The sequence below is a fragment of the Ursus maritimus genome (genome assembly GCF_017311325.1).
Source record: "Ursus maritimus isolate PB19 chromosome X unlocalized genomic scaffold, ASM1731132v1 scaffold_X1, whole genome shotgun sequence".
In the NCBI taxonomy this organism is placed as follows: domain Eukaryota; kingdom Metazoa; phylum Chordata; class Mammalia; order Carnivora; family Ursidae; genus Ursus; species Ursus maritimus.
This window is the reverse complement of record NW_024423319.1, coordinates 97,006,461-97,029,762: the sequence shown is the minus strand read 5'-3', so window position 1 is coordinate 97,029,762 and position 23,302 is coordinate 97,006,461. Positions and strand designations below refer to the sequence as shown.

The following is a 23,302-nucleotide window of genomic DNA, read 5'->3' as shown; positions in this document are numbered from 1 at the left end:
ATTAATCCCAGAAGTGTTAGAATATAAATCCTGGCAGGGGGCCAAGATAACTATGCAGTGATGTGCCAGGCATTTTTCTTGCCATAAATTTATCTTAGCTTAACTAGCATTAAAAGATCTGTTTTATGTTAAATATGTATATTCTGGTCAGGTGTTTGGATCATGAGTAAAAAAGCCAAGAGTCAAATCTCGAGCCTACTAATTCACAAGTAGCAGGAGTGTAATTAATTAGAACTATTTTTTTAAAGATTTATTTATTTGAGAAAGAGAGAGTATGTGTGTGTGAGTGGGGGGAGGAGTAGAAGGAGAGAATCTCAAGCAGACTCCCCTCTGAGCAGAGCAGGGCTCCATCTCATGACCCCTAAGATCATGACCTAAGCAGAAACCAGGAGTTAGATGCTTAGCCAACTGAGCCATCCAGGTGCCCCTAGAACAACTATTTTTTAATGTATTTTTAAAATATTTTATTTATTTTAGAGGGAGAGAGAGAGAGAGAGGAGTTGGGGGGGAGCAGAGGGAGATGGAGAAGCAGACTCCCTGCTGAGCAGGGAGCCTGCCGCAGGGCTTGATCTCAAGACTCTGGGATCATGACCTGAACCGAAGGCACTTAACCTACTAAGCCACCAGGCACCTCATATTTTTTTAAAATACTTTTAAAAAGAGGGGCGCCTGGGTGGCACAGCGGTTAAGCGCCTGCCTTCAGCTCAGGGCCTGATCCCAGCGTTCTGGGATCGAGCCCCACATCAGGCTCCTCCGCTATGAGCCTGCTTCTTCCTCTCCCACTCCCCCTGCTTGTGTTCCCTCTCTCGCTGGCTGTCTCTATCTCTGTCAAATAAATAAATAAAATCTTTAAAAAATAAAATAAAATACTTTTAAAAAGAGCTATAGAGGAGGAAAAAGTTAATATTCCTTGGTCTGCTTCTATCCATAGTATAATAGAGTACTTCTCAATTTTTAATGTGCATATGAATCACCTGAGGACCTTTTTCAACACAATCAAATTCAGTAGGTCAGGGGGAGAAGCTGAAGTTGTGCATTCCTGACAAGCTTGCAGGTGATGCCAACATGCTGGCTTGAAGACCATACTCTGAGCAACATGGTGGAAAAATATGACACAGGAAGCACACTGCTCTATCATCTGCCACTTCATTGTTTTGCCTTTTTTCCCCCCAAATGATACCTACTGGACATTAAGTGCATAAAGCTGAGAGGTACAAAGTTATACAGTACATATTCTCTGCTTCTTATTATAGTTATTAACCAACAAATGGTGAAGGTTAAGTTTTTGCAAGTATTTTTTTAGGAAGAACTAAAGAATACCTTGTGCATGAGTACTGCCTTTCTAAAAAAAAAATATTACTAACTTAGCTTTGAAATTGTGAAGACTAAAATATTCCTTTCATTGGATAACTGTTTTTCAAGTGTTCTTTGTATGGTGGATACCACACTTCACCACATTTTGAACCTCTGAAATGTTTTCTTCCTTCTCACTAGGAACTAGTCAGTTTTATCTGTAATGAGCATAATTTAGAATTCTGTTTATTTTTAGCATTAAGTAAAACTGCTGTGAGAAAGGCACTGAATTAAAAAAGGTTGATCTATGGCCATTTACTGCTATATTATACATAAATGTGTGCATAGATATATTTGGCCTCAAATACATGTCATGATAAAAATAAAGGTAAATATAAATCAAGAATTATTTCTATTACCCCAAGCAAATGTCAAAAATCATAGTACATTTTATCTACATAAAACATCTTTTGGATGGCAGCAAATACTCATAAATATCAATCATCACAAAAATATACCCTATTTGACCAAATTACTGACATTTTTGCCCCAATCTATTAGCTTTCCATCTCTGAGGTTGTGTGGATTCAGCTGTACCAGCAGGTGGAATCCAATATTTCTTTTCTAAAAGAAAGGAACTTAGATATTCTAAAATATGTTAATTCACTTCAACATATATGTGTTAAAAACCTATTTTATTAACAATATTTTAAAAGGGTATCCAGGAGATTAACAAGATAGAGAATTAATGGATTCTTCACAATTTGGAGTAATAAAATAAATAAATAATAAGAAAAGTACAAAATAATTGCATTCCTGAACAGAATTTAAAATGTGTTCCTCTAACTGGCACAATCAGTGCTTAAGTAGATTCAGAGAAAGGAAGAAATTATATATTACTAGGGGACCAGAAAAGTCTTTATGAATAGGAAACTGTAATAAGCAGGTATAGGATTTCATTGGCTAGAAATGGGGGATTGAGGAAGGGTATTATAGGCAGTGGAAAAGCATGAACAAAAGTACAGCAGAAGAGATCAGAAACATCCCAGGAATAGTACCTTTACGTGTCTTAGCCACAGACAAGAGAATGGTGAATAACAAGATACAATGGGTACACTATCTGTGAAACACTGAGAGATTATCAGTAACAACTAGAAATTTTGACCTTGGTTCAGTAGTTTGGACAGTAACTACTTTTGAGCAAAAGTGTGACAGCACTGAATTTTTTTGCAAAGTAAAACTGTTGAGTACAGAATGGGGCAAAGAGAAAAACAACTGGATGGAAGTAGGAAGCTAGGACCCGATTCAGATAGGGGGTATTAGAGAAATAAACTAGGCTTTGTAATGAAAACAAAAAGATACATGATAGAAATTCTAAGACAGATCCAAAATGACTTCATTCTATTTCCAATATTTACTTAACAGTCTCTGAAATAACTATATATAAAATTCTGTCTAAGCCTTGAGGGTACAAAGATGAATAAACTTTGAGTAAAATGGAGGAGGAGGACAGACGGAGGGAAATGGTTGTTCTGTAATCATAGTAACAAGTGGCCACACACACAAGTTACAGACTAATTTAATCAATTAACAATTACCTGTCTATGTGGTCTTGATCATGATTCCTTAAGCCAGCCATTGTCAACCCTTCCCTTCTGAAAGTTGGCGAATGAGAAATGAACTCGCCCCAATGAACAAAATTCTAAATGCAAACCGATTAACAGTGGTCTCACCTGATTAACCAACCATGCTTCTAAAGGTCACATCAATCTACTCACATCTGAATGCTCACAATCTCTTGACCTCTCAGTTTTCCCCCAAACCTAAGAATACTCTGTTCTGAGAGACTGTGGTTGACCAGCATAGTTCCCTCTTACTTAAGTAAGCAATACACTCAGCTTTGTGTTTTCATTCCAAATACCTAGTAATGGTTTCATCATTTGATAAAATTCAATGGATGAAATTCACTTGTAAATTTTAAATTTATGTTTTTTTTTTTATATAGGAGAACACGATGGAATGAAACAATGAACAATTCTGAATCTGGATTTGGATTTTTAAAAATCTGCACCTAAATATTTCTAACTATAAAGAGACATCGTTAACATCATTTACTTGTGTTTCCTCATCTGCAAAATAAAAACCAGAGTCTCAATCTCATCATGGTGTTGTGAAGGTCAAATGTATAATGTTTAGAAAAGACTGTAAACTTAATTAGACCCTAATATTGTTATTATATTGTAATTGTTGTTTTTTGTGTTATTAATATAAATCCAGATCTAGTTGTAGGAGACCATTAGTACTCTTAATGGGAAGCACAAGAAGCTGGTAGGAAGGAAAGGCCATTCATCATTTATTTAATATTCACCAAGCAATTATTATGTGCCAGAGAATATGCTCAGCCTATGTTATATTGTAAGTATTCAGTGGATGAGCCACCCAACAAATAATTATGGACTGTACAATGTATGAGAATTCAAAAGAAATCTCATGACTTGGGGGTGATCCTCACTTAGTATAAGTAACTACACCTAGGCCAATGTCTGGAGACTTTGTGAACACCTAAATATTTGTTGAGGAACTGAATATAGGAGTTAAAGCCATAGAAATTGATGAGAATTGTGTAAGACAGCAACTGACTTAAAAAATAATGTTATAGATAATGAGTACTATAGCATTTGACGAGGGTGAGAATGGGATGTGATTTACATTTTTTTTATTACAAGACATTAAAATGTATGAAGTGAAAGAAGTGGCTATACTCCCAAAAGAAGAGCTTACAATTTTATGAAAGTCATCTTTGTACTAAAACCCTACTATACAATGGGTTCGTTGCTGCAAAAACTTAAATTAATAATTTCTAATCTAATCTTTAAAGAAATCTCAGGATGAAAATGTTGCAAACTCATAAATACTGCTAGAGTGTTTTATGAACAATAAACACTGATTCTGATGAGTGTTCCTATACTAATCAGAATTTTGATACTGAGGGATATAATGAACAAATAAATCATTCACTGAAATTACATTATTTTTCAAATGAGGAAATTGAAACCCACAGTAGTTCAATGGCAATTTCAAAAGTTGTCAGAATCAGAATTAGAACCCAGTCAGGGCATTACACTTCTCACTACCTTACCTTCATTCTTGCAGAAAATGTTAACTTAGTGTATTTAAAAACCAAGTATCTCAAAAGTCGTCATCTAAATGATGACCCTGTCATCTATGTGCTTCCATTACCAAATATTAACATTTTCTCCATAACAATAGTGATTTCAATTTTTTTTTTTTTTTTACAGATAGCGTGAGCAGGAGGGGAGGGGCAGAGAGAGAGGGAGAGAGGAATCTTAAGCAGGCTCCATGACCAACGTGGAGCCCGACTCAGGGCTCAATTCTCACAACCCTGATCATGACCTGAGCTGAAATCAACAGTCCAACGTTTAACCAACTGAGCCACCCAGGTGCCCCTAATTTCTACTTCTAATAAATGAGGTATGACAAGAGTAAATATACATAAAAATACAACTTCGGTAGTAATCAAAGAAATGCAAATTAAATAAAGAGTGGGTTTTAAATTATATTCCTTTCCCTATCACATTATCAAAGAATGACAGAAGAATAACCACCAAAGTTTTAGAGGACTTGGTGATTTGGCCAAACTCCTACTTTGCTGGAAGAGTATCAGTTGGTTCCAAATTTTATGAAAAAATATTTTGGCAATGTCTACTAAAACCTTAAAAACAATCATATTCAATGCCCCAGTAATTTTCCTTCTAGGAATCCACCACAAAGAAATAACCAGAAATTTAAATGATGATTTATACAAACCTGATGTAAAATTTAAGCACTACTTACAATATAAAAAACCCTATCATACAAAAAAAAAATTTCAAACCGTTCCCAGTGGCTTCATAGAGAAGTAGAAATGATCAAATATGTAATTGTCTACAAGTAGTACAAGGCCATTCAAAACATTGCTTTTGAGGAACTTTTTTAAAAGATTTTATTTATTTATTTGACAGAGAGAGAGAGCACAAGCCGGGGGAGCAGGAGAGGGAGAAGCAGGGTCCCCGCTGAGCAGGGAGCCTGATGCGGGGCTCGATCCCAGGACTCTGGGATCATGACCTGAGCCAAGGGCAGATGCTTAACCAACTGAGCCACCCAGGCGCCCCCTTTAGAAGAATTTTTTGATAAAATACAAAAATAAATTATAACATCAGAAGAATAGAATGAATAAATTATGAAGTATATAATAATAATGTTACAGAAAAAACTAGGCAAACATACTTCAAGACATTAGTGAGATGGGTATGTCGGTGGGACTGATAATAGTCTTCCTTTTCTCTTTTGTTCTATCTGTATTTTCCGCAGTGTCCATTCAGCACTCACTACTTTTATAGTTAGATAATATAGTCTATATTATAATAAAAGTATCTGTAAAGATCAAAAAGAAACAATAAAAACAAAGTTGCACAAAGATTTCTTGCAGCATGCCCTCACCCTACAAAAGCCAATGTGAGTAAGTTTGTCAGGAAACTGGTGCCTTCAACAAAACTGTTCTTATCTTGGGCAATCATCCTCCAGAAAGTCTGATTAGCCAGCTGGCAGACACAACCTTGAAACACCTCCGGGAAATCTAAACAAGAGGCTCCACTGCCTTAAACCTTAGGTCAGTTTTCTGCCAGGAGAAAGGCAGAAATTGAAAGAGCAGATTAAAATGCATATCATGTGTAATCAGAAAGAAGTAGGATTTCAAAGATAAACAGATGCATAAATGTACACTTAAAAAGTATGGTCAGCCTTTCACGAGTTTTGTAAAAAAATTTAAAAAATAAAAAAGGATGTCATTTAGAAACCCTGATCAGAATAAATCTAGATCATGTCCCACAGAATTTGTATTAGGAATGACACAATAAAAATAAATAAATTCACTGTAAGAGAAGAGGAAGAGGTAAACTGGAAAGAAGAAACATGTGACCACAAACTAGACGTGGTCACGTAGTCCTGAATGTGAAAATGTGAATAGAGACAGATAGGGACACAATCAAAAACCTGTGTCTGCTAAAATAACCAAATACAAAGATATGAAATTCCGAAGAACTTAGTATTGGAAGCAAGTGTGTTATCATCTGAGGTTTACAAATGAAGATATTACAATGTCGTCTGATCTTTAAGCACCAGACTTGGTAAATTACAGGCGCTATCATATCAGTGGACTAATTCATTAAAGTGTTAGATTGTTATTTTCAATTTTCATATTTTTCATACAGCACTACATTCTACATATATGCACCTTCCATTTCCAAGTCACTGTATACAATGAATATATAGGATTCTAATAAGAAAATAACTTGCATACATCCCCTCAAGTTAAATTTCTTAATTCTCTACAAGATCTGTTCGGCCTTCATTAAGTTAAGTAATCTTTAATTAAGTCATTCCATAATTTTAGCATTTACTCACTGATCCAAGTTGCTTTAATCATCTAATAACAATGCTTCTCATTAAAGGAGTATAATATATACTAATGAAAATAATTTGTATTTTAGATGATTCAGTTTCATAATAAAATTAACAATAAAAAGCAGTGGCTTTCATTTATCCATGAGAAATACTAAATAATTTTATCTTTTAAACATCCAATTATTTCTTTCACTATGCTCATGGTGTAGCTAGCAGAAAACTATCACTATCATCTTGGTGCAAGTAGAAAACAGTGCTCAAAATACATAATGCTCACCTAGGGCCTAAGAAGGGAAAACGAAACAAAACAAAACACAGAAGACGAGGAGCTTACAGGAGACTTTAGATGCACTGAAAACTTGAAGTTCAGCTTTCTGCCACTAACTAAACAACGCTAAATATACCTATGCAAAGAAAAATCATATATTCAATCCAATAAATCATGGTAGCTGGAGGTGATGCTTTTGATTCTATAAAGTACCAGACTGATAATATGAGACATTGAAAAATGTATTTAACAAACATTTACTGAGTTACTACTTTGTGCCAGGCTATATTCTAGTCTTTGAATATACAGTGATCAATAAATGATCCCAGGGAGCTGTTCTCATAGAACTTTGATTCTAATGGGGAAGGAAAATTACAAATAAATACTTTCAAAATCCTCTATTTACCACTTACGAATTCAACCCTATCACCTAGTTCCTTTTTGCTTCATTGTATAAACGAAACTGCCTTCCACAAATGCATTATCTTTGTTGAGCCTTTTTGGGAAGAGGATTAAATAGGAGTGGGGATTCTGTAGTGTTAATACCAAACATTCACATAGTGCCTGAGAACAAATGCACAGAAGCTGGTGGGTAAAACTCAATTAAATGGAAATTCTCAACAAATTGTGACTTTACAAGTTTCAAATAAGCTACCTTTAAGTTGAATGTTTTTGAACCAAGTATCAAATGTCTTCCCTGTGCAGCTAATCAAAGTCGAGTGTTCTGCCCTTATATTTTCAATTCCAAATGCAACAAATTTCAACAATTCTCTTTTCCAGCTACTCATTGGGTTTGTGCCTCATTAAAATTTATGTATTTAAGATAAATACTCCTGGCCATTTAAAAACTTAGAACACCTTTTCAGTACATACCCTCTAAAACCAGGAGAAGAGAGGCTAGTTTGACCTAACAAACAGAAGCTAATCAGTCAGTGTGGGAGATTATTGATAGAAAAACATTTGTACTTTCTTAAAATTCCCTCTACAGGACTACTGTCGAAAGAACTATTGGAGTTTCCATTTGAGAAAGAAGTATTTTGGCTCCGTGACATTTAACTCTGCTTCCTTCACTGTCACCTGCTGTTTTTGTGGCTTTGCTTTTGATCTAACCAAATTGACTTTTTTTTTTCTGACTAGTAGAGAAAGAGCATTAAGTTTCGTAAGTAACTCCACACAGTATCTTCTTTGCTAACACAAAATACTCAATTTCTACACCCTCATTCTTTACAAAGTTAAAAATGATAGTTGATAAACAATGAAGCCAGACTGGAGATATGCTCAGTTCATTTAACACAAATGTCATTGGTTATTACGGAGTTTTCCAATACGTCGTGGGATTCGGAATATGCCTGAGAGTGTAAGCAAGTTCCAAGGCAAATCCCACAATGTTAACTAGCTTAATGCTGAAACTGTATTTAAGAGCAATCTTTTTTGTAACAAATATTATTTTTAAAAGTATCCATTCCGGGGCGCCTGGGTAGCGCAGTCGTTAAAGCGTCTGCCTTCGGCTCAGGGCGTGATCCCGGCGTACGGGGATCGAGTCCCACATCGGGCTCCTCCGCTATGAGCCTGCTTCTTCCTCTCCCACTCCCCCTGCTGTGTTCCCTCTCTCGCTGGCTGTCTCTCTGTTAAATAAATAAATAAAATCTTTAAAAAAAAAAAAAAAAAAAAGTATCCATTCCATATCAAAGAGCTTAGCTTGTTGGATCAAGCATACTTTGCAATAGGGAATGGATGGGGTCACTATTTTAAAGAAGATGAGCTCAGAAGGCTTCTCTGGCTAATAGTGATCAGAGAACTAGCTTCTGTGTCTCTCTTCTGTCTAGCCATCAGATACCGCTGATGGCTATGATGTTGCTGAGCCTAATAGATCTTTTTCTATTCTCATTTTACTTGGTAGCTCCCAGTAGCACTCTTTTTTCTTAAACCGCTTAGTTTTTTCTTGGAATCTTTGACGCTATATTTTTCAGGTTTCATGCCTATCAGCCATACTTTCTCAGGGTTTCCTTCTGGCCCAACCTATTTAAATGACAGGAAATTCTGGAAAGATTTAGAAGCCAGATCTGGGTCTTCTCTAGCTATACTCGCTCTTTCCTATGGTATTATCTTCCAATTATCCTTCCCAATCTCTCTTAAATATTGTCTATATACTAGTGATTCCTAAATATCTGTCTCCAACTGAGACCCCTCTCCTCAAGAGATCTCTCAAGTTTGTTATGTACAAAGTAAGGCTCTCAGTTCCCTTCAAAGACATTAGTCTCCCCATTAATCACCATCTCTGAATATGGCAACAACATTTATGCATTGTGTCAGGCTGTGAACTTAGAAATTGTCCTTGTTTTTTCTTTTTTCTTTTTCTGCATTCTCTATTTTGATCCATTAACAAGCCTTGTCTTTTCTGCCTCTAAAAGGAATACAGGCACCTATTTATCTTCATGTTCATGATTACTATTTTCACCTGAGCCATGATCCTTGCCTTCTGGGACCATTACATTAATATCCTAACTACTCCCATGCCTTTCAATTCATTCAGTATGCAACAACTAGAATTATCTTTTAAAAAAACACAAAAATTAAATAGCACTGTCATACTTAAAACCCTTCAGAAGCTTCTCCTTTGTTTAGAATAAATCCAACCTATTTCCATGCCCTACAAGATACTATATGATCCAATCCTGTACTCTTCACTAATGGCAGTCTAATGGCCTCTCTCTTTCTTGCCCGCTACCTTTCAGATACATTGGCCTTGTTTTCATATCTGAAATAACAAAGGCCCTTTTATACCTCTTGGTCTTTATACTTTCTGTTCTCTTTACCTAGAATATTTTCCCCATCTTTATGCATTTTTGGTTCATCCTTTTCCATTAGGTTTTAGCTCAAATGGCACTTGAGATGCATTTATTGATTACCCTATTTTTAAAAACTCACTCCCTTTCTCTTCATTTCACAGTGAATTACTTTCTTTATATCATCTGTCACAAACAGTAATTATTATGTTTATTTATCTATTTCTTTGCTGTAATTTGTCTCCCTACAATAATCTAAGTATTACAAGGGCAGGAACTTTCTCAAAACTGCTTTATCACTCACTGACAAATAGGAGGTACTCAGTATTTGTTAAATTAGTAAATGAATGAATGAACAGATAATTATGGCTGCAGGGAATCAAGTTATCAAGTTTCACTTCAGTGAAGTGAACACAGAATAAGACTCATGTTGAAAATTGAGAACTGGCTGGAGAGGAAAAGAGCATTAAAACAGAGAGGAGCAGGCAGTATTTATCTCCCACCAAAATTACTTTAAAGAGATTCAGTTTGATATTTAATTACCTTTCATTGAGCATCAATTATGTACATGGGATTTTATTATGCTTTCTCATTTACCATTCAACATTCTCTTATGAGTTAAGAATACTGTATAAGGTCATCTAAATAATAATTGATAGTCCCAATAAAGGAGAAAAAAAAGACTCCTGAGTTCACACCCTACTTCTCTCATTTTGGCAAGCTTAAACAGACTGAACCTCAGCTTCCTATTGTATCACAAAAGTTTTTCTTAAATTACTGATGACATTCTCAAAAGTGAGACTTGATTTGCATAACATCTCCTGCTCTAGGAAATGGATCAGATTTTTTTTTTAAGTAGTAGGGAAAGAAGCATTCATTTCTAAATTAGAGAGCATTAGCAGGTTAATCAGGAAGCCGATGAGTGATGATGACAAAGTTAGTATATTTTTAATTCAGATTGAAAATACTCAAGCTACTACTCAAGGCACAGGAAAGCTAATGTTTTATTCATTGTCTGTAAGCTTTGGTTCAGACTCCACAAAAAAGCACAGTGCTTTACATAGAATGGATGTTCAAAAATTATTGACTGATATTTACAGAAAGGTTTGCTCAAGTACTCTCTGACCCAGGATAATAAAAGATAACCCCTTAAAACTTGGATGAAGCACAGTTCTCAGTAATTTAGTACTGTGTTTGAAACCATGGTGGGTTCGAAGAGTTAAGCAAATGAAAGCCTTGCCATCTCACTAAAACTATGACCCAGTCATAGGTGGGGATCCTACTAAATCATTACAACTTTAAGAATAGTTCTTTAAACTGAGATATTAAAATAAGAGACTCAGTTAAGAAACAAAGAAAAATGAACATGACAGATAGGCAGATAGATACACATACACACCTAAAAAACAATATGGTCACTTACATAACTACTGGCTGTGTATCTGTCTGTCTATTTGAAAAGCCATCCCTTTTGGCTAGAGATTAGTAACACCAAAAGTGGGCAGAAAGAAGGCAAGGCATAGCTTCTGATTTCTATTTTGATAGTTGGATGTTCATTTTACCCATTTGCAATTTGAAAATTTCTTCTCTTTTTCAATGGCTAGGCAAGGGTTAAAATTGATATGCTAAATATGACATAAGCTACATTTCTTATCACAGCTTCTGGTTCTCCTTGATTTTCAAATTTCAGCTTCTCTCAAATAGCTTTCCTTCAGGTTAAACTCCACTAACATGGCTCTCCTGAAGACTGTGAGCCTCGCAGCTTGGTATAACTAGCTCAATTACTGTATCTTGCAAGGCCTGTCTCACTACCCAAAACTTTAGACCCTATTCAAGCTCCGGTCTTAGACTGGCCAAATAGGCCCCATTTCCATTCTCATCATGATAGGAAATCTATCTCTTGAAAAGAAATCTCTCCCTCAGAAGAAACAGGTCAGATGAATGATCTTGGCTCCAAGAGTTAATCTTTTAGCTCTCCCCGATTTTTCTTTTATTAGTTTGGATTTTATCTCTCACTTTTAAACATTTTTATTACAAAAGCAATACATGCTTATTGTAGTGGAAAATTAAAATAGTACAGGAGTATATAAAGTGAACGGTGAAAGTACCCCACAGCTCTACACCACGCCAGTCCCATTATCTAGAGATAATACTTCTCAGCAAAAGCTATGCTGTCTATTCAGCCATTCATCTGCCCATCCTCCATCAGTCCATTTAGGCATCCATTTATCTATCTATCTATCTATCTATCTTTCTAATGAGATCAAACTGAATACAAACTATCTATATATCCACTTTCCTACACAGATTCACAAGATGTGCCCAGGTGTATAAATCCAAAGCCTCCTTCTAGAACTCGTAGGCTCTATATAATTTTGGATAATGAACTGAATTTCTTCATGTCTTCAAGCTCTCATCTATAAAATGGGACTAACACTTTTAAAATATTTTTTTAAAAAAAGATTAATGTAAGTACTTAGAAAAATGTCCATGAAAAGTAAGTTTTCAGCAAAATGCAGCTTTAAAATGTATATACACATACATACATACAGTTTGGACTTTAAGAATTAGTTTTTACAATGCATGCATTCATCCACCCATTTATTTTTTGCAATTGCTTCCTGGGCACCTATCACAAGGCAAGGGTTATGTTAGGCAGCAGAGTTAAAACAGCGAGCAAAAGTTAAATCAAACACAAACAAATCCGGATTCTGATTTTATGGAGCCTATAGTCCAGTGATAGAACTATACTTGCCTAGCATTCCACAGTATAGAATAATACTGCAAATGCCGTAAACAATGCTGCAATTAGCATCCTCATATATGTGACTAAGACATGTGTAGACATTCCCACAGCTCTAATTCTTAAATGTGACATGTGAGGATCAAAAAGATGTAACATACCATATGTTGAAAGATAACTCCAAATTTCCTACACAAATTTTTCCAAGTAGTTCTTCCACCAAAGGAAAAACAGGGCCTATTTCCATGACCCCTCATCATCACAGGATATTGTACTTTCTATTTCTTTAAATATAGGCAGTGTTGAGCTTATTTTTGTTTTGATTGCTTGTTTGTAATTTTCTCAAGTGGATATATACAGATCATCATATTTAGCCACTTTATAAACACTGCTACAATATATTTGTTCATATTCATTGTAAGAGTTTTATCACTGTGAAGTTATTCTTTACTATCAGTATGATTCCCCAGTCTGTCACATTTTATTTTTTTAATAATATTTTTTATTATATTATGTTAGTCACCATACAGTACATCCCTAGTTTTTGATGTAAAGTTCCATGATTCATTACTTGCGTATTAACACCCAGTGCACCATGCAATACATGCCCTCCTTAATACCCATCACCAGCCTATCCCATTCCCCCAGCCCCCTCCCCTCTGACACCCTGTTTGTTTCCCAGAGTCCATAGTCTCTCGTGATTCATTCCCCCTTCTGTTTACCCCCCCTTCTTCTTCCCTTTCTTCTCCTACCAATCTTCCCACTTCTTATGTTCCATAAATGATTCCATATGATAATTGTCTTTCTCTGCTTGACTTATTTCGCTTAGCATTATCTCCTCCAGTCCCGTCCATGTTGCTGCAAATGTTGAGAAATCATTCTTTTTGATGGCTGAGTAATATTCCATTGTATATATATGGACCACATCTTCTTAATCCAGTCATCTGTTGAAGGGCATCTCAGCTCCTTCCACAATTTAGCTATTGTGCACAATGCTGCTATGAACGTTGGGGTGCATATGGCCCTTCTCTTCACTACGTCTGTATCTTTGGGATAAATACCCAGTAGTGCAATGGCTGGATCATAGCTCAATTTTTAACTTTTTAAGGGACCTCCACACTGTTTTCCAGAGTGGCTGTACCAACTTGCATTCCCACCAACAATGTAGGAGGGATCCCCTTTCTCCACATCCTCTCCAACATTTGTTGTTTCCTGCCTTGTCAATTTTTGCCATTCTAACTGGCATATGGTGGTATCTTAGTGTGGTTTTGATTTGAATTTCCTTGATGGCTAATGATTTTGAACATTTTTTCATGTGTCTGTTAGCCATTTGTATGTCTTCATTAGAAAAGTGTCTGTTCATATCTTCTGCCCATTTTATGATTTGTTTACTTTTTAGTGGTGTCTTTCACCACAGAAAATATTTTAATTTCAGTGTTGTTAAATTTGTCAATCCTATTTTACAGTGTCTGGGTTTTATGTTAACTTAATATTATTAAAATATTATTCTACATTTTAGTATATATTTTTAAAGGTTCACCTAGTCACTTAAATTATTACTATTTGAAAATTATTTTACTATTTGTTGTGGAACTGGGTTCTCATTATATTTTTCTTTCCAAACAATGTCAAAGATTTCATATTAATTTACTAGCTAACCTACCCTTTCAGTATAGTTATGAAAAGATACCATCAAATAATAATTTTACTTAGATAAAAGAACTTCTGCCAAAATATCCATTTTATATCATTAAGCTATTTCCCTACATCATACCAGTGTTGGTTCATTATAAAATTTACTAAAGCAAGTCACCTATTTAAAAATAATTTCCTATTATCATGCATTTACTTTTAAACTAATTTTATAGTTATCTAGACAACTGCATCTTCCTTCCATATTGTACGATTACTTTCAGTCTGTTCACCCCCACACATTTCTGTCCTTTCTTCTGTGGTTTTTCCTGAGGTGGCTGATCCCTCTACAATGCGTCTCCCGGGATCCTTTGCCGGCTGGATTCCAGTTTAAGTAAGCCAATGGAAAGAATCAGTTGGAGATTCAAAGACAGGGAAAGAGAAAGCTGGGGAAACTTTCCTCCATAACTTCTCTGCTTCAGAGCTACATCTGTAGTAGCTGACTCCTTCCAACAACTCCCTTCTCCAATATGTGGTTCTTCCTCCAGCAGTGCAGCTCTCACTAGACTCCATTAACCTCCATTCATGCTTTTGTTCCCCTTTCCCCTTAAGCTCTAGGGATAGCAACTGCTTCCTACTCTTGTTCCTCTCTGGGTGACTCATTTTCACCTATTTGTTAATATATCATACCTCACTAAGTAATCTTTTTATGAAATTCTCTTCATTTCAGCTGTCTGAAGTGAATTCTATTTCTTACTGGGATTCCGTTATACCTTTTAAAATAAAAGATAGATTTATATATGCGCATATATACACACTCACACACACACAGATATGCAGGTGTGTATACAACCATATCTAGATTGACATTGTTTTGAATGTACAGATTAACTTAGAGAAAACTAGCAGCCTCATCATATACATCTCTTTCTTTCCTCATGTCTTTATATGCTTAAAATTCAAATTTAAACTTTCTCCAAACAATCCTTACACTTTCCTGTGTAATTTACTTCTAAAAAATCTGTAGATTTTGTAGTTATTCTAAATAAGATTATATTATTTCTTTACATTTTCTAATTGTTAATATGCTTTTTAAAAGGGGAAAATCATATTTTTTTCAAATGAGGATATTTATCCCATCTTTTCCAACATACGTATCTCACATTTCTTTTTTTTCTTGTCATATAACATTTGCTAGGTCCTCTTGAACAATACCGAGCAATAACACCAATGAGGAATATCCTTGAATTGTTTATTATTTTACTGAGAAGTCTTCTACAATATGAAGATAAAGAACGTTTCCTTTTATTTCTGGATTCTTAGGAACTTTTCTCAGGACTTAGTAATAAATTTTAGCAAATGATTTTAGATACAGTATTTTTTTTTTTTTTTTACTGGGAGGACTGACTAGTATGGTTTCCTGACCTTCTTTATTAAAAGGAAGAACAAAGATTAAATGTTACTTGTTCACTATTTTGCACTGTTTTGAATATCATTAATATGAGTGCTCACATATATGTATCATGTTAAAGCTCTGAATTTCATCCCTTTAAAAAAGCTATGCCTTATTTCTCTTTAAAATATATAGCAAATACGGAAGGAATTTCACAGTTAGCAAAAATTTTCTCCAGCTAAAAATGTTCATATTCTAATTTAAACTAAAGTGTAAACAGTTAATAAACTTCCATGTTTAAAGAGTTTAATTTAGACAAAATTAACCCTTAGCTGATCTATCTTTAGATGGGGAAGGAGACTGTACCCCTAATAAAATAATAGTTTGACTCATTTACGTATATAAATAGTCACTCAGTTGGAGAAAGCAGGAAATAAGCTGATTCAGAATCCCTAACTATAACTAGACATAGGAGGAAACAAGGTGAATCCCTATGCTTCCCGTCATGATTATCATAACAATGACCCTGAAATGATATCCACACTCATTATCTCTGTTTGCATCTACATATTCTCATGAATTTAAAAATAATTAAAGTAAAATAGGATGGCACATGTATGAGTGAAGAAAACAGCTTGAAATACAAAATGCCACAAAGATTTAGATAATCTTGATAGTGCTTAGCTTCTAGAGGTTTAAATGAATCAAATGCAAATTAGCTCTAAGCTTTGAGATTCTTTTTCCATTTCTTGTTATAAATTTGTTCTCTGTATGGGTGCTGTATGATAAAGAATGAAGTAGATGAAATTTTCAGTAAAGAGTACATACGTTGCCAAGAAATCAGTCAAGTAATTCTATACCTCTGGGTCTCTGTACTAAATGAAATGAGAGAAAAAAGAAACGCAAGTGTTACAAAGTTTAAATCAATTACGGCAGTATGTATTTTCCTCCAAATATTAAAGTGTCATAATGGAAACACCAAATTTTATTTTGGCAGAAATTAATCTTTTGGATTTTGTACAGAAGCACATTATGCTTTAAACATATTATACATGGACTTACTTTGGTGCTTTTATTTAAGCTATTTTCAAACTGCCAGCAATGCCTGGTTCTATTTCTTTTCATTTATTTAACTGAATAAATGCTATCAATCAGTCAATGTTCAGGTGCTGTGCAACTGTTTTCCCAAATACCGTAGGAGCTCAGTACAAAGTAACATCTTCCAACCTCTGAATTGTTACATCCAGGTGGATTCTAACATATACTACCTTGAAATTTAAGTACACACACACACACACACACACACGCACGCATGCACATACACAAAGCAGAGGAATTAAAAAACTATTTTTAAAGAATCGGAGATTCTTTTTTTAAATATTTTAAGAAAATAGTGACTTAATTACATTGTGATTATCAAATCAATGTTTTTTTCACAGGTAACTCATCCAGAATGGATTGGAACTTACCAAATGCCAAGCTCTGGTGTTGTTTGCTGAAGATAAATACTGGACAAGATAGACCTAGCCCCCGACCCCATAGTACTTAGAGTGCACATTACATAAATTAATACTAATGTGTGAGGCTATATAGTATAGATTTCTCTAAACTGTTAGAGATTTAAATGTTTTTAATATTAAAGAATGACAAATTTAATATATTAAGTAAATAAAATACCTATGTATGATCATTTCTAAGGAAAGTATGAAAACAAGAAAATAGAAACATTAGCATTACTTGGACTTTTTGTGTCTAAACAAGTCAACAGTCTTCACGCATATTTTACGAGTCAAATAAAAACTTACATAAGAGTGTGTATCTCGCAGGGTTGGGGGATGGGGTTAACCAGGTGATGGACATTAAGGACTGCATGTAATGTAATGAGCACTGGGTATTATATAAGACTGATGAATTACAGGCCTGTACCTCTGAAGTCAATAACACATTATATGTTAATTAATTGAATTTAAATTTAAAAATGTTTAAAAAAAGAATGCATATTTACTAAGTTCCTTTATTATTACTTTTTCTATTTTGGGGGGGATTGGGGGAACAACACGAACTTTCAGAAGACAATGTATTTTTAGTGTTTAATACCAAGCCTGACTCAATTCACACTCATCAAATACTTGTGAAAAAGCTTTTTTAAAATGATCACAGGCAGACATCCAGCTCTTCTGTCAGATAATCTGAATTACTTAGATTCTCTGTTATTTCTTAGCCCACATCTAAATCAGCAATTTTCATCTATGTGGGAATGTCATCCGACTCACATAGTTAGCCCACATATAGATATTTTGTACCCTTCTACAGACTGCTTATCTGGGTCCTGAATTCACTGTCTCAAAACATAGGTGATGAATAGGCAGGCAGAGAAAATGTGTTTTTTTAAGATTTTATTTATTTGTTTATTTTAAAAAGACAGAGAGAGGACATGCATGCACCCATGAATGGGGGAGCGGCAGAGGGAAAGAATCTTCAAGCAGACTTGGCACTGAGCACGGAGCCAGATGCAGGGCTCCATCTCATGACCCTGAGATCATGACCTGAGCTGAAACCTGGAGTCAGATGCTTAACCGCTTAACTGACTGAGCCACCCAGGCATCCTGGGAGAAAATATTTTTTATAACTGTCAACACTAGTATATAGAAATGATATAAAAATTTTAAAAAACTGGATGTGCATATCTGGATCAGATTTATTTTAGATATAAAAGGAGTAGTATATATTACTATATTAGCAATGAAAAGAATTAAGATTTAAAACTTGTCAAATTTAATGCAGAGCTTAAAAGGACGCAAAATTTTACTTCTTAAAGAAGTCCCATAGAAAAACTGATCAAATCAAAAACTATAAATATACAATTAAGAATTTGCTATTTAAAAGAATAAAAACAATAATAATATATACCAAATTAGGGATTTTTTTTCTGCAGAAACTAAATGAGGTTAATAGAGTGGGTAAAGTGAACCTAATTTACAAGGCCATTAGAGCTGAAATGTTTCAAACACTTTTCTGTTCAGTTCTTATCCTTTTCCATAAAGTTGATTTATGAAGAAATATGCAAGTCTAGAGAAGTCCACTAAAGTATGCTTTTTAATATGATTATTTCACACAAAATGGTTATTGACCATATGTATTTTGTCTAGGCCTTTTCACAGGGGAGTTGTTAACATAATTCATTTACAATTCAGTTAGCAAGAAAACGTGTTAAATTGAATTTTACTCTGAAACAATAAATCAAACCAATGTGAAATATATTACACCCCATAAAATGAACAAACACTGATCAAATTATACAGCTGAACTATGGAGCTCACATATCCCAAGACATTTAAAATATCATCTCCATATAGTCATTAAATAAGTCTTAAGATCTAAAGTACAAATTAATAACTTTGGGTCATATTATCAGCTTATTCTGGGGATTTATTATGGTGAATTAAAACAGTAACCTCTCCTTATAGCCTCCATCAGTAATCATTCAAGTTTTTTTCTAATCAAAAAAGCATACATTTACAATGTCATTCAGACGAAAATACATTTTAACTTATGTTGACTATCAGCATGATCTTTAGCATCTTCAAGCAGTTGTAGAAAAGAAAGCTATCAAAATCAAAATCCTATTTTGAAGATCAAAAAAGCTCTAGTAAACTTCAAATAAACTTCAGCACAGTCTACAAATAATAGATCATAAAGTACAATGCCTTAGAGATGGTGCTTAACAAAGAGCTGTTGCTCTGTGGCATCTATGTGACACAAATCAAAAAAAATAATAAAATTGTAATCCTTGGTTTACACTCTAAACTTTGTTCTTAGCCATTTCTGCAAAGGTAGTTAACAGGAACGTTTCCTCTGTTCCTGTTAAAGTCCTTCATTTGCAGGCTTTTGCTAGGAATTCCAGAAGATCAGACTTGAAAGTATGGCCTGAGAGGGGGCTTCCACTGCTGAGTGCCCTATCTGTCATCTATCTTATCCATCATCTACTGTCTATCAATCAATCATTTATGATCTTACTACCTCTGTAATATTTCAGGCTAAGATATATATAACATATATCTGTATGTCTGTATGTGCACTGCAATTCTAACAAATGCTATGATATATTTAATGACAATTTCTTCCTAGACTATATGCAATTCCTATAAGAAATTTGATCTCTTGTCCCAAATTAACCTTTTTAAGATATCCTCATGTATTTTTGCCCCATATATATGCTACACATCTATTGCAGCAAAAGAATCTATGCAGTCTGACATTTATATGGAATGAATGACGCTGCTAGAAACTATCTATGACACTGTGGGATTATCAAATCAACCAGTGAACAAAGTCATTTTCTTTTCTGATCAGACCATTAGTGTGATAGATAAGAAAATGTCATACTCACAGTGTAGCTTGTCAATGTCTCTCATAATAAATTCACATACTATGTTCACGTAATAAGTTCATATAGCACAGTATTAAATCTGTACTAGAATACAGTCTCTTAAAAAAACAGGTGGCACAACGCCATACACAAAAACCAATGAAAAATGGACTGTTTCACTGTTAAGCAATATCTAGTTGACAGTCACATGACTGTCATGTAGATGGCTTCTACCAAACATAACTTGCCAATGACTTAGGATATTGAGGCATAAAAATGCAGCTATTACAATGAAAGAGGTGACTATACTAGAAAGAATAGCTCTTACTGTCTGTAATAAAATCTTGCTATGAATGTCTTGACTGAAATATTGAAACCAATAAGAGAAAATTTCATAGATAACAAATTTTGGAATTAACATTGGAAAAAACAGTTATAAGAACTGCATGGATTCAGAAAATATTTGGGAATCAGGCAATTGCAATTCTACTCTTAGCCCTAAATCTTAGGGAGGTATGATTACCATGATGGTCCCAAAAGCCAGCCATTTGAGCAAAGGTTTTATATGTTCATCTTGGAGATGGTAGAGACATAATGGCCTCTTTGAGTAGTGGAAGACAATCATGATACCTCTAAATGTTAGTAAAAACCATGTGCGAATGTTACAAAGATAGAGATACTTGCACAACATAAGAAAGAACAGGCGATATCACTTTTAATAATTCCACTTGACTAGTATAAGACAGGATCTGCTTCAGGAACACTTCAGATTGGCAGAGGGATTCAGCAAGAGAATGCTTCCATATCTGCCGTCTACACTACAGACAGTGTTCTGCACTGCTCAATACATCTAAAACTATGCATTGTCTCTTATTTTCAAATACTTTATTCCATTTACTCCTCTCTAAAAAAAAAAAAAAACCCATTAAGTCGGTAAAATAAGAACTATATAAAGATGAATTCAGTGAGACTTAGAAAACAAGAATGGCTTGCCAATGCCACCGAGTTTGTAAGTAGCAGAGCAGAACTACTCCCAACTCTAAATTCTGATTTATGTTCCAGCAATTAACAGGCCCACTTAGCAAATTATTTACTAGAGTCCTGTTTACACCTCTATAATCAGCTTAATTAATTTTTTTCATTTTATGTCAGGCCTCTGCCTGCACTGATGTGATTGGTCCCCGTCAATAAGTCATAAAATACTTGACTTTTCCCATGGTGCATTTTTTTAAAATCACTATTTCATAGGACAATACCTGCAAACACATCCTCTAATTTAGGACACATATTAACCTTCATAGCAGAAACAAAAATTATGTTAAAATTCAAGTATGTATTGATGATTTTCTCTTGAACACTTTACAGATTTCTATTATATATAAAATTTTATATATAGTATATAATATGTATACCCACATGTATACATATTAACTTTTTAAATAGTTTCCAATTCACTTTTATTTGCCAAATTAGACTACTGCAAAACAAAGTTTTAGAAAATGCACTACATAGGACTCTGACCATACTTGTGTTTTCAATTTAAATAACGTTTTTTGTAATGAAATCTCCATACTTTACAAAGGGTATTATTGCTTGTCAGGAAGAAATAATGAGCTTGTACTTCTCAGCTGTGTATAAATTGCATGCATTTTATATTTCTAAGGAGAGGTCTCTATCAATCAATATTTTTAGAAAATGACAGTTCTCAGTTAGGCAGTGATTGTTACACCGAAGCTGATAAATGTTTACCCTTCATTGGAGACTGACAAATAGCCTATGACACAGACTGCTTTTCTGCTTTCCTGCCGCTTACATTAAAACCTGTTTAGGAATATGAAAATTCAAAAATGTGAATCTTAATGTAAAACTGCTTTCAAATTTCTTGTTAGGAAGCTTGCCAGACACACCAGAGGGCCATTTGGGGAGGCAAATAAGTATTACATGTATAAGATAAGTATAGATTAAAAACAAATAGAAGCCACTGTTGTGACATGTACATGATATAATAAAATATTGTTAAATGATCACACTGCAAGGTCTGCAATCAAATGTCTTTTCATAAATGGAGTCCCAGCAATCTTTGTAGTTTGCCTGGGCAAGGTTTAACAGTAGTTTCCCCATAGCAGGCTAAAGTCATTTAATCCATGATTGCTTTTTATACAGAGCTGATTTATTTGAACTGAGAGAACAGTAGACCACGTAAATGTCATGTTAATATTCTAAACTGAGCTAAATCGTGTTAGCAACAAAACTTGCCTTATCATATATTTCACCTTGGTCTATGGAAGAATGTGATAGTTATGCTATTAAGTGACAATCAGCCAATCAGTAAAGCAGTCATTTCTGGAAATATATAATGTGTGGAAAATAGAATTTTCCTGCTCCTCACAGGTCAGTATTTTTTCTTAAACCTCTTGGCTTAAGTGAGAACTTCTGTTGAAATTGTTTATTCTTAGCATTCTTGGCTTGGTTTCATCATTTTTATTTTTTTTTTAAGATTTTATTTATTTATTCGACAGAGATAGAGACAGCCAGCGAGAGAGGGAACACAAGCAGGAGGAGTGGGAGAGAAAGAAGCAGGCTCATAGGGGAAGAGCCTGACGTGGGGCTCGATCCCGTAACGTCGGGATCAGGCCCTGAGCTGAGGGCAGACGCTTAACCGCTGTGCCACCCAGGCGCCCCCTGGTTTCATCATTTTTAAATCTCCTTCCCTTTCCCCACTTCTTACAATGAGATGGTGGAAACATAATGACTCTTGGAATAGTGGAAGGCAATTGTGGTTCCTCTAAATAGAAGTAATATCAAAGTGTGAATGTTAACAAAGATACAGATGCTTGTTCAACGTAAGAGGGAACTTACGGGTACTATCACCTTCAATAATTAGACCTGACTAGTATAAGATGGGATCTGCTCCCAGAATACTTGAGATTGGCAGAGGGATTCAGCAAGAGAATGCTTTGATACCTGTCATCGCACTAGGTGTTCTGCACTGCTTGATACATTGGCTTGAACTATGCATTGTCTCTTTTCCAAATACGGTATTTGATTTACTCCTCTTTAAAAAAAAAAATCTGTGAAGTAGATGGAATAAAGAACTCTACAGAGATGAATTCAGGGAAACTTTAAGAATAAAAATGAAATTGTTGAAACTGTTTATTCTTAGCTTTCTTAGCTTTCTTTCGTCATTTTTCATCTCCCTTCCCTTTCTCCAGTTCTTAAATTGCAGAAAGCCTGACCTTGACCATAATTACCTAAATACTTTGATAGTCCACTTTGATTTTTTACCAAACTGAAATCCTTTTACTTATTTATTCACTCAAGAAGTATTTACCAGTTTGTTTCTCATAGTTTCATT

The 23,302-nt window shown here is 34.7% G+C and overlaps 1 protein-coding gene across 1 annotated transcript in view; it reads right to left on the bottom strand.

Moving 5' to 3' along the window:
• DMD (dystrophin) overlaps positions 1-23,302 on the bottom strand; it is a 1,667,815-nt gene that overhangs the window by 1,540,701 nt on the left and 103,812 nt on the right. The gene's annotated exons all lie outside the window — the stretch shown is intronic.